The following is a 13514-nucleotide window of genomic DNA, read 5'->3' as shown; positions in this document are numbered from 1 at the left end:
TTGAAAGCTGAAAAATTTCCACGTGGATCTCTCTTGAAAAAACTGCCCTTGTCTCTTCTGCTTTTCTTCGGCCCCCCGAATTAGTTCCTTCAAAACCTGTTAAGGGTTGAAAGGAAATAATATGTTGTGAATTGTCTTCTCTCTGAACTGATTAAGTCAATGCTTATAATCATAGCTCCTTAAAAAACATGTCTAGTGTCAACCCATCTCGCCCTTTTTTTTATGAACATATAAATTACACTGATTAACACTGTTGAGCACTGGTATGTATTTTCACTTTTATTTCAATACAACAGATTGCATATTGTAGCGATGTGAAAATATGTTACGAGGTGTAAAAATGTCTTTTTAATTCTGTGCCGCAACAACACGTTGCCATTGTTAACATTCAGAGACGTGTCAGGACGTCCATATTTTGTCACACATTGAAATGAAACCAGCACGCGGTATGGAGCGGTGGTGTGCTTGGCAAGCAGCCCATTGGTGTTTACCACGCCACTGCGACGCCTTTGTTTTTCATTGCTTTGCTTTGTTTTACGGCCCCGTTCGCTTCTAGAGAAAAACTAGCGCCACTTTACCAGATGCCACTACTAGTTCTCGGCTGAAAAAATACTTTTTCTGTTCCGGTTCGGACTGGTTGGGTTGAAGCGAGCTGATTAAGAATAAGGTGTGTGTGTAATTTTGTGCATGCTAAAAACTTTGTTCTTTTCTATATTAAAATGCAGATACAATTAGAAATCTGAAGGCTGATTTCCCCCAAAAAAGTGCAAAAATGGATGCCTGTGCAACATCTGTTTGGCAGACCAGTGGCGGGCAGTAAGAGTTTTTTTTTATCATTAACTATTAAAATATATTCTATTATGCAAAAATTACATCATACAGTTTTAATTGCATCATTACAAGAGTCACTAAGAATTTTTTCAAGATTTTTTTAACAAATATTTTGTATTCAGCAAGGATACATTAAATTGATCAAAAATGACAGTAAGGACATTTCAATTTAAAAATTTATATTTTAAATAAATCATCTGAAAATAATGTGTCATGGGTTCCACAAAAATATAAAGCAGCACAACTGTTTTCAACATTGATAATTATCAGAAATGTTTTTTGAGCAGCAAATCAGCATCTTAGAATGATTTCTGAAGGATCGTGTGACACTGAAGACTGGAGTAATGATGCTGAAAATTCAGCTTTGCATCAAATAAATAAATTACATTTTAAAATATATTCAAATAGAACATACTTATTTTAAATTGTTATAATATTTCACAATATTACTGTATTTACTGTATATTTAATCAAATAATTGCAGCCTTGGTGAGTATAAGAGACTTCTTTTTTAAAATGTAAAAATTGCATACCAACCCTAGACCCACTTTTTTATAAATAAATAAATGCATAGTTTAAATAAAAATGTTGTTAATCTGTTATATAATTTATAAGTATAAAATAATATTATTATTATTGTAATATAAAATATATAACAAATATGTAACATAAAATATATAATATATTGTATATATTTATATATTATTAGTAATTAATTTGTTTACATAAAACACTATTTATACACTATTTAAAAGACAAGTGGCACAAAGTCATATATAAACATTAAATGCAGTGACTTTCAGGCCTGTATTTACAGAAATCCAGCTGTAACAGCAGTGCAGGACAGATGCAGGCCGATACACAAGAGCGTCCCGTCGGTGTGTGCGAGTGAAAACGCTCTTGCAGTCAGGGCCCGCTGGAAGTTGTGCATAGGCAGAGCTGCATTAATTGGAGGTGTCACGGCCTTCACCGCAGCTTTCACGCTTCACTCCCCGCCTAATGTAAATTAGAGGCTACACAAGTTATCCATTTGAGATATCGAGCTGGTATAGAGATAAAGCCGTGCACTTACTCTCCGCGGGTGCCTAGGGACCACGCTCCGTTTATCTGTCACCTGCATTACTGCACGCAGCCACTCGCTGCAGGTGCCATCAAATATTAAACGCTAACCTCCTTTCCTTAACTGACCAAACCAAAGTGGTCACTTGGGCCCCGAGGTGAGCCGGAGAGTATTTCTTCTCTTCAATTTTCTTTTATTTCAAACCAAAACAATCATCTGAGGCAGGCCTGAATGGTGATCTGTGAGGTATTTTTCAGCTCAGAGAGTTTATTGCCTCTGTTTCCTTTGGCTTGCTTAGTTGGGGTTTAAAAGGCACTTAATATTCAGTAATATCATTGATTTCACTGCACTAAAAGATGAGCAAAATCTGAACAGAATTGAGCAAAAAAATTAAGCTGACATTATAAGTGAATTTGTGTATAATTGACAACTATTGCAACATCAAAACTGAACTGAATCGACACTGAATAATGGCATTGTTGTATTTTTAGAGCTGCTTAGTAGATTCAATTAATTTGTAACGTATTTGACTAAAATTGCAACATTAACATTGATATTGAACTGTATTGAATCAACAATGAACTGACTCAAGCTGTATGACACATTGACTTCAGTAGAGCTGTTTAAAGCTAAATTAAGCTTATTTGATAATTTGATGAACTTTACAGTTATTGAACTGAATTGAATCAGCACTAGACGGACTTGAGCTGAATAACGATATCATTGTCTTCTCTAGAGCTGCTTAAATCTAAATTGAACTCATTAATTGATTAACTTTACAGTTTTTGAAATTAATTGAACCAGCTTGAGCTAAAAAACAACTCTTATGTAGTTTTATGTAGAGTTGCTTTATAGCTGAATCAAATGCATTTCATAACTGATAAATTTTGCAACATTGACACTGTTAGGGGCTGTTCACTCAGAATGCGTTTTTCCATTCCAATGCACTTTTTCATTGTTTTTCTGTGTTAACACACTAGACGGACATGTACGACCGTTGCGCTTGCGTCTATTTTGCAGCATCTCGCATGAGCGCTGCGTATTTAAGATTCTGTTTCAAGTTTTAGACTTTTACACGCAGCACTACTCATCAATGTCAGTTCCAAAACAGTGGACCAATCAGAAGATCCCGGAGGCAGGGCAAGCATTGCGAGCTTGTTTACAGTAGCAAGTTAGCATGTCAACTGTTTTATTTGATGGAACCGTGACAGAGGAGGCACTCATAGTGGCTGTGTCCAGAGTCCCTGAATTATGTATAATTTCTTCAAGTGATTATCACATCCTCTTTCTTAAAAAATGAGCCTGGAGAGATATACCTCTGTTAATGAATAAACCTGGCAATGTCACGTCTCAAAAGCGTGTCTCAAGACCCTGCGCTTTTTTAAAACCATTCCTGAGCACTGCGTCTTGCATTTTTAGACACAACGATGCATTCTGTGTCAATGGCCCCTTACTGAAATGAAGTGAATCAACATTGAACTGACTTTGACTGAATAACAACACTATTGTCTTCTGTAGTGCTGCTTAAAGCTGAATTGAACTAGCTAATGGATGAACTTTATACAATTAATGAACTGAACTAAATCAACACGACTTGATCTGAATAATGGCACTATTGTCTTCTGTAGAGCTACTTCAAAGCTGAATTAAATGTTTCATAATTGATCAATTTTGCAAAATTGACACTGTTATTGAACTGAACTGAATCAACACTGAACTGACTCAAGCTGTCTTTGATAGAACTACTTATAGCTGAACTGAACTCACTTACAATTATTGGACTAAATTGAATCATCATTGAATTGACTCGACCTGAATAACGACAATATTGTTGAATAGGGCTACTTTACAGTTGAATCAAATTGATGAATTTTGCAGCATCGACACTATGACTGAATTTTTCATTTTTTTTTTTTTTTTTATTATGCAAACAAACATGCTATTTACAGGTGACAATGAATTTTTCATAATTAACATATTTTGCTGCATTGACGCTGTTATTTAATGGAATTGAATCAACAGTGAACTGAATAACAACACTGTTGTCTTCCATAGAGCTGCTTAAAGCTGAATTGTACTCACTATTTGATGAACTTTACAGTTATTGAGCTGAACTGAATCAACATTGAACTTATTTGAGCTTCATAATGACATTATTGTCTTTCGTAGAGCTGCTTATAGCAGAATTGAACTCAATAATTGATTAACTTTACAGTTGTTGAACTGAACCAAGACAACTTGAGCTGAAGAATGAAACTCTTCTTCTTAGAGCTGCTTTACAGCAGAAAAAGCAATGTGCCTCATATTTGCATCATTTATGTTGTTATTTTCCTGGTTATTACTGTGAAGCTACTTTGAAATAATCTGTATCAGGTAAAGCACCATAGAAATATAGGTGGCTTGGCTTGGCTTGACTTGACGAGAGTGACACCGGAGGGATTTCTGCCGCCAACTCCGAGACCTAGCTTAACGCTACATTTAGTTAGCAATTTCGGGAGTTTTACCTTGGCTGTTTTAGTGCTTTTAAATGTTGTCTTATCTCACACATGATCAGAGAGACCATCTGCCCTCAGGCCCGTCAGAAAGGCGGCGCAGCGCCTCCGTCGGCTTTGGCGTCCGGTGACGGACACGTAAGTGACAGCAGGCCGCTTTTCGTCTGCTCGCTGACACGCGCCTAATCTGATAAAGAATGGGGACAGGTTGTGTTCCCCGTACCTGGCAAGTACTTCCTAACCTGCGTGCATGGATTTCCTCGGATAAGACCCATCTTGGCAACCGCTGGGATCCTCTGGAGAATAGTTATAGGGTGATTAATCATTGTTTAGGCAAGAAGTGTGTGGGAAGAATGGAGAAGCGGCGTTTCACACCTCTGAGGCAATTAATCCCTGTGATCTCCACCAGGTTTGTCTTGTAGATAAGTCAGGGTACAAAACTGTTCCTAATTTATCAACCCACTCATGCCATCCGGCATAAAACACACAATTTATTTCCAATCATTTATAGTCAAATTTTAAAAAGAGTGACTTTGCCACGTCCAAGTGTGCCTTATATTAGCTTCATATAAACTAAGTACCCAAGATTACAATGGGAATCTTGTTTTATTGTGCACATCTGGTCGAGTCACAATGCATTTTCTCATTTGCAAGCTAAATTTTGGAGCGAATGTGGCATAAATCATTTTACTAATAAGAAGCGTTAGTGACGTGAAGTCATCTCGGAACAAAGGAAGAACATATGGCCTTAAAATCACGTCGAGGTACGTAACCTGCGAGAGGATATGATATTAGGAAAGATCATTCAGCAGCGTGCCAAAGAGGAATGACTCTCGATTAGACAAATGTAATGCTGTTATTCAGCGAGGACACAATAAATTGATCAAAAGTGAGAGTAAAAACATTTATGATGTTACCAAAGATTTGTTTTTCATCAAAGAATCATTATCTCATGGTTAAATGTGAAGCAGCACAACCGTTTTCAACATTAAGAATAAGAAGAAATGTTTCTTGAGAGGGATTTCTGAGGGATCATGTGACACTGAAGACTGGAGTAATGATGCTGAAAATTCAGCTTTGCATCGCAGGAATAAATATACACTTGACAATATATTCAAATTGAAAACAGTTATTGTAATAATATTTCAAAATTTTATTGAAAATATCCAATGTCAGGCTTTTTCTTTGCGGAGGACATTAGGAAAGATCTTCAAGTAATGGCGTTTCGCGTTTTCCACCATGTGAAAGAGGAAATTCTCCTTGACTCTTGATTTGGACAATTTAACACTTTTATTCAGAAAAGACATTAAATTGATCAAAAGTGACAGTAAAGCCATTTATAATGCTAAAAACATTTCAAATAAATACTGTTCTTTAAAACTTTTTATCTGTCAAAGAATCCTAAACCGAAAAACCGGTTTGGCAAAAATATGAGCATTGAGAATAATCAGAAATCTTTCTTGAGCAGCAAATTAGAATGATTTCTGAAGGATCATGTGACACTGAAGACTGGAGTAATGATGCTGAAAATTCCACTTGGCATCACAGGAATAAATTACATTTTAAAATATATTCAAACATAAAAACAGCTATTTTAAATTGTAGAAATATTTAACAGTTTTAATCAACATAAACAAACCTCCGCCAGACTTTTTCTTTGTTTGGAAAAGACCTTCAAGTAATGGCGTTTCCCATTCGCCACCGTGTCAAAGAGGAAATTCTCCTTGACTCTTGATTAAACACCACGTAAAACACATCACCACTTAAACGCAGTCATAAGATCACAAAGCCTATTCTTCAAGCACGTCTAGAAGGCATCAGCCCTTCGAACGATATAGTGATGGATGGACTAAAAATGACACCATACGTTTCTTTATTATGAGCACGCTCATTCCGGGTCTGTGCGCGTGGATTCCAAATCATATTTGCTTGCTAAAATAAGGGGGGGGTTCGGTGCGCGTGCCAATAATAGTAAAATTCTTCGAGTTTTAATTGCATCATTACGTCCCCAATATCAGCAGCTCGCCTGCCAATATCAATATTGCCAAGGCATGGGTGGAATATAGATGGCCCAGGGTGAGCGTGGGTATCCTCAGAGCGGCCTGTCTGCCAGCTTCATCTCTCCTACCCGCTGAGAAGGGAGAAAAGGAAGTAGGCCGGAGATCAGCTCGTCTTTCTATTGTCCCTCTGTATTCCCTTAATTACTGATGGATCTTGTTTGGCTTTTGATGGCAGCCTTGGATCTGTAGTTGCAACACAGGAATAGATGCGTCCGGTGGGAAACATCGTATTACGGCCGTGCTCGTGTGTGTGTGTGTTTGTGTGCGAGAAAGAGCAAACAATTGAGGAAAGGAAGGAGAAGACGGAGGTGCTTGTGTAGTGGTAGATGGCAGACCAGACAAATGCGTCTGGAGGAAGGGAGCATGACGGTGCAAATTGCCGGTGTGATGATCTCGTGCGGGGCAGGGTTACACTTCCCTGCTGGTTTCTCAAACGGGCCTCTATGTGTGTATCTGGCTGTGTGATGGGCTTTTCAGATGAGATTATGACAGATGCATTGTGGGATTTCATAGGGACCAACACTGAGTTTCAGGTTTAGACAAGCTAAGGGTCACTCTCAACATATGGTGATAATTAGTCATTTGATCAAAATGATCAACCTTTTTTTTTTAAATGATGTAAATTTGCCAAACACTTGAAATCTCCTTAGTACTCTTCATCCTTTAATGCATATTTTTCTTTCTTTCTTTCTTTGGTTTTCCCATGTTAAGCATTAGTGCATGTACGTATGTATTGGTTGGTTGGTTATAATTATTATTTTTATTGTTTACTCATTTTGTTTTCCCAGGTTAAGCATTAGTGCAAAAAATAATTTATTTGTTTATTTGGTTGTTATTTTGTGCTCCCAAGTGAAGCCTTATTGCAAAAATTATTTATTTAAAATAGTAGTTGTTGTTGTTCAATCATTCTTTTCCCAGGTCAAGCATTAGTGAATTTATTTATTTATTTATTATTATTATTATAATACTCATTTTGGTTTCCCAGGTTAAGCATTAGTGGAATGACTGAATGGATATTTATTTATTTATTTAATGTATTGTTATTATTATTATTGCTATTGGTTGTAATTGTTTTGTTTTCCAAGGATTAATAATAAGTGCAAAAAGCACTAAATGCACATGGTGAGGGTTCCAACACGTTTATTAATCAACATGTTAATGCTTCTTCCCTATTAATTTACATGCTTTCTTGATGTTGCATTGATTTTTTTTTCGCTAGTATGTGAATGTAAACACTTTTAGCCACACACGATTGATTTTGTGTGATGTCGCATTTTAAAATGTGTGAAACCATAATTTGTAATCAACGCATTACACACTACACGATGTCTCAGCGTGACCTCAAGCGGCGCTATCGCAGAGTAAATGGTCTTCTTCTATGGTCAGTTTTCTTGTTCTGGTCAACAACTGTCCCAACAATTGTTTTTTTTTTCAATCATTTTCATAGCTAGCTACCTAAATAATAACATTCTATGTAATGCACAGACTCTAACGCCCCCTTGAGTCCTAGAGCAACACGTATAATGTGTTGGCCATGTTTGCATGTTTCTTAAAGGTACAGTCGTGGTTAGATTTATTGGCACCCTTGGTAAATATGATCAAAGAAGGTTCTGAAAATAAACCTGCATTATTAATCCTGTTGATCTTTTATTTTAAAAAATCACAAAAATCTAACCTTTCATTCAACTAAAACAATTGAAAATGGGGGAAAATCTCATTATGAAATAAATGTTTTTCTCAAATACACATTGGACACAATTATTGGCACCCCTATAAATTCTTATGAGTAAAATATCTCTGAAGTATATTCCCATTCATATTCACAATTTTGAGCACTCCAGGGTGATTATGAACATGACATTATCCAGCAATGGCTTCCTGTTTCACAGAAATATAAATAGGAGGGAAAACAAAACAAATTCCCTTAATCATCCATCACAATGAGAAAAACAAAAAATAATATATTTCTGATGTGCAGCAAAAGATAATTCAGCTTCACAAATTAGTGAAGTGGCTTTAAGAAAAGAGCAGTGAAAATTCCCATTTTCACCATCAGGACATTAATTAAGAATTTCCAATCAACATAAAATGTTACGAAACTGCCTGGAAGAGGACGTGTGTCTATTGATAGTTTTCATGTGACGTCACACCCTCATAGGAACGCTCACCTGGCGGGCAAAACAAAGCTTAGCTGCATTGACCGCCAGCTATTTTTACGCAGATTGCATCAAGTAATAATGAAGTAAAACGCAGATATAAAATTTAGAGCTGTTAAACTGGCAAATGGAGGTTTCAAAAAGTATTGAATAAAAGGGTGCCGTTAATTGTGGCCAGTGTGTATTAGAGAAAAACATTTATTTCATAATGATATTTCCTCCCATTTTAAATTATTATTATCCAATGAAAGGTTAGATATTTGTGATTTTTTTAAATAAAAGATCAAAAGTAATAACAATGCAGATTAATTTTCACAGCCGCCTTTGATCATATTTACCAAGGGTGCAAATAATTCTGACCACGACTGTATGTTTTCATCAGTGCATCAGCTGGGAATCAAACCATGATCTTGACGTTGTGATCAACCATACTAATGTGAGATCATTTTATGTCCTTATTTTACTTTTTTGTCAATAAAAGAAGCAAAAAGGCCAATAAATTAAATAAAAGACAGCTGTCGCGAGACGATTCAGTGCTGAAGATTGACTTGTTTAACTTCTTTGTTCTTTTCCGCTGTAATGGAGGCTCTCGAGCGCTCTGTCACTCTTAATTAAAATGTTGTTTACATATTAATTCCATTTTAAACACAGTCATATAGTTTTGATGATAACAGATGGCACGGTGAGATAATGGAGGGGTTAGTGTGGAGAAAGATTGCACATGATTTATTAAGATTTACTTTATTAGCGAGGCCCAGATGTAAATCGAGTTATTGCGGCCAACCTCACAACGTTCTCCATGCTCATTGTTTCGCTGAGGCTCCCACATCTGCTCGTTTCAGGAGAAAACGCTCTCGGATGAAGTGTTTTTCTCGCTCGAGTTATAAAGGAAAGGGGTCAGCGATATTGTGATTGAATGTTTATCACGACGAAATGATTTCCGAGCATGGATAGTTAACTTGGCGTGTTGCATTGTTCATTTAAAAGCATTGATTTATGTTTATGTTTGTAAGGGATCGGCGGAGAAAATATTTGCACAAAAGCACCTCGCCGTCGTTGTCTTTTTTTAATCTTTCCCCCAATTTGTTTGATTGGTTGTCGTTTTACCATTGTCTTCTATTGTTCGTCTGTGAGCTAACAAGCTGGGGTCCCTCAGAAAGGCTGAAGCGCACGGTTCAAGAATCGTTTCATGTCAGCGCGTGTTTTCTTTGTGACATTTCAAGAGGAAAAATTCAGTGTAATCTGGAAAACATCATTGACCTTGATAGCTCTGAGACAAGAGGGCATATCTGAGAAAGACGAGAGGAAATCTACAGAGACAGCAGTTTAGATCCTTCTCTACTGATATCCATTTGTATCTTCCGGTTGTATCTTCAACTATGAGCAATTTTGCTATAAGCTCACTTAAAATGAATACTTTGCACATTCTCACTAGTTTGATTTGTCTTTCTAACAATGTCCAACAGTAGACATACATGTATTGCAGGAGAATTCTGTTATTTTTGTGAACAAATATAATTTCCACCACCATTTCAAATTTAGGTCTATTAATCATTCAGCAGTGGAAATTACATTTGTAATACATTTGGATTAAAATGGCATCTTTGTAAGGTTAATTTTATAAATAACAGTTTATTTGTCCTAAGTAAACACAATTAAGTACATTTATTTATCATCTGAAATTAAGCAAAAAATATTACTATAGATTAATTTCATAGCTGTATGTATGTATTCTAAACATACACAATTACATAATATTTTAACATATTTTTAGGATAATTTTAACATTATTTTAGCATGATTGAAAATTAAGCAGAAAACATTCAAATATTTACCTTTATGCTTTTGCGTCCTTGAAGGGCACAAACTTTGAATAAAACTTTATTAGTTGAAAAATTGGTGTTTGTGATGAAAATTGCACCAAAAAAATATACATTTAAAATAAAATAATACATTTAAATTATGTAATACAAGTTTACAATTTTTTATTAAACATATATTGAAAAGTTGCTGATTGTGATGGAGATTGCACCATAACCTTTAAATATTTATTTATTTATTTTATTTCAATTATTTTTATTTAAATATTATACTGTGTATAATTTATACATTTATAATAATAAATAGGAATATTTTTTTACACAATATATTATTTGACTATTTATTTAATTTATTATTTTGTGAAATTTAAATAGAGATTATGAAATTTAAATGATTAAAGTCATTTAAAAACTTTCAATGTGAACTTTAAAAACAGTAAGGGAAACATTTAATCTGTTATTTTTTATAAAAATATACATAGATCTGCCCATGGTTGAAGAGTATTGTGTGAGTCACCTGTGATTTTAACTAGTAGTTTACCAAGTGCTCTGAATTGGTCAGGATGACCTCTACTAGCTCTGCTGGTTTGTATGTGCGTCAGACTGTGCTGCTGTGATATTCCCTGCCTGTTGTTGTTGTTGTGTCTCTGGATGATAGTATATGATAGATGGAGTGGATCCAGGACATTTCGATCGACAGCTGTTGATTGCTCTGAAAATCGAGAAAAGCTTCCAGAGCAGTCGCCAACTGAGCTCTGCAGAGGGGCACTTCATGAATTTCAACCATAGGCACTAACATGAACCCATGGACACAGCGAGGAGAGAGAAACACAAACACACAAAGCCTCTAATGTTCCACGCAAGTGTTTCAAGAATTTCACCCAAAAATGTATTTACATTAACAATATTTGAACCATATTTGTCTTATTCAATGTGTGTAGTATATAGATAATTAAGGGTGCATGTAGTTTTTCCTGAACTTACATTCATTGAGAAAACATATACTAGCAAAAAGTCACACGAGACCATAAGTAGAGTGATTTTAGCATAAGATGAGTTTTAAGTGTCTAAAACCACTGTAACACATTACCTTGAAAGTAAACGTGAAGTGACGTGTGGTCAAATATGGTGGCCCATACTGGGAATTTGTGCTCTGCATTTAACCCATCCAAGTGCACACACACAGTAGTGCACACACACACGGAGCAGTAGGCAGCCAATGCCGCGGCGCCTGGGGGGCAGTTGGGGGTTTGGTGCCTTGCTCAAGGGTCTCACCTCAGCTGTGGTATTGAAAGTGGAGAGAGCACTGGTTATTCACTTCCCCCACCAACAATTCCTCCCGGACCTGAGACTCGAACCCATGACCTTCGGGTTACAAGTTACCAACTCTCTAACCATTAGGCCACAACTGCCCCATAACCTTGTGTGGCTTATGGGTTTTAAAATGACAATGCTTTAAATGTTTTAAAATGACAATGCTTAATAAATACAGTGGTTATTTTTTGGGAAGAAACACAGCAAACTGATGCTTTATTGTTATAAAAGGTGAAAGAAATGGTGACCAGTGTCTAAAAAAATGTCTTCTCTTTCTCTGATACTTTGATATGAATTTAAACCATACGTTTTTGATTAAATATCTGTGACCTCAAATAAATACCCTTAATGAAAATATATTTTTTTATTTGCCTCATTTTGATTTTCCAAGGTTAAGCATTAATGCAAAAATGGTTTGTTTGTTACATTTTTGTTATTTGATACAATTATTATTTTTAGTTGTAATTTTGTGTTCCTAGGTTACAGATTAGTGCAACAACAAAAAAAAAGATTTATTTATTTTACTGGTTATTATTATTATATTTATTGTTTACTCATTTTATTAGGCATAAGTGGACCATTTATTATTATTTGTTGATTTTTTTTTTCCCAGGTTAAGCATAAGTGCAAAAAATGTTTATTTATTTATTTAAAATGATATTATTGTTATTATTATTTACTGATTTTATTTTCCCAGGTTAAGCATTAGTGCAAAATTTTTTTTTTTTTTTTTTTCTTTTTTTTTTTTAAATTATATCATCATCATTATTATTAATGTTATTAATATGGTGTTGCAGGTAGTTATGAGTAGGATTTTTTATTTATTTTTGTTCATCAGAGAAAGAGCTGCTCTTTCCCTGATATGTTCCCATAAATGCAAAGCATTTACAAAGTTCTCATGCATGATGTTTGTCAGCAAGCCAAATTTCAGCCACTTCTCTGCAACCTTCTCAGCGCAGCCTTGACACATCGGTGACCTCTTAATAAAGGTCTTAATGACGGAGCGCGTCAGCGGCACGTGGGAGTCTGCGGAGAAGTTCATCAAAGCAAATTAGCGGCGTCTCGATACTTCAGCACTTTTAAACGAAGCCTGTACTTGTTTGCTGTTTTTTTTATGAATCCATTATGATTAGAAATTAGAGACAGTGGGGTTGGGAGAAGAAACAGTGGATTGTTTTTAACAAAAATTAGCATTCTGTGAGAGATCTATCCCCAGGCTTAATTAAGGCAAATTCAGTATTCCAGTTCATCATTGGCTTTATGTAATGTTAAAAAACAAGTTCTGCTTATTGGCATCTGTTTATTTCTTATTAAAAAAGAAAACATTATACCGGGTGATTTGGCACCTTCGTAGTTTATGCCTGGGCCTCATATTATGGGAATTCTCGGTTTGTGCGATGATTAAATGCTTAATAAAAAATTCATTGCTGTCGCCAACATCTGCATTGTAGCTCTAACGGCTCACTGGAGTGTGCACGGCTTGTAAACTTTCCAAACGCGCCGGCGAGAACCCTGGAAAGTTCAGCGCCGAGTTTGCCTCGCTCATTACGGCGCTACTCCTGCGCCTGCGATTAGACAAAGAACATCTTTAATTGCTTTAAAATCGGAATGCATGATAAGAATAGATTAATTTGATTTTTCTGTTTCTACAAGTAGCAGATGGTTTATGTCTTAGGAATGCTCATGTTGTAAAATGAGATCCCAGCTCGCCTCTGATTGGTCACTGTTAATGAAGCGTGCTGTGCTGATTATTGATTTAGAAAATGAGGATGACACTGGGA

The sequence above is a fragment of the Barbus barbus genome (assembly GCF_936440315.1).
Source record: "Barbus barbus genome assembly, chromosome: 12".
NCBI lineage: Eukaryota > Metazoa > Chordata > Actinopteri > Cypriniformes > Cyprinidae > Barbus > Barbus barbus.
Note: the sequence above shows the minus strand (reverse complement) of the source record.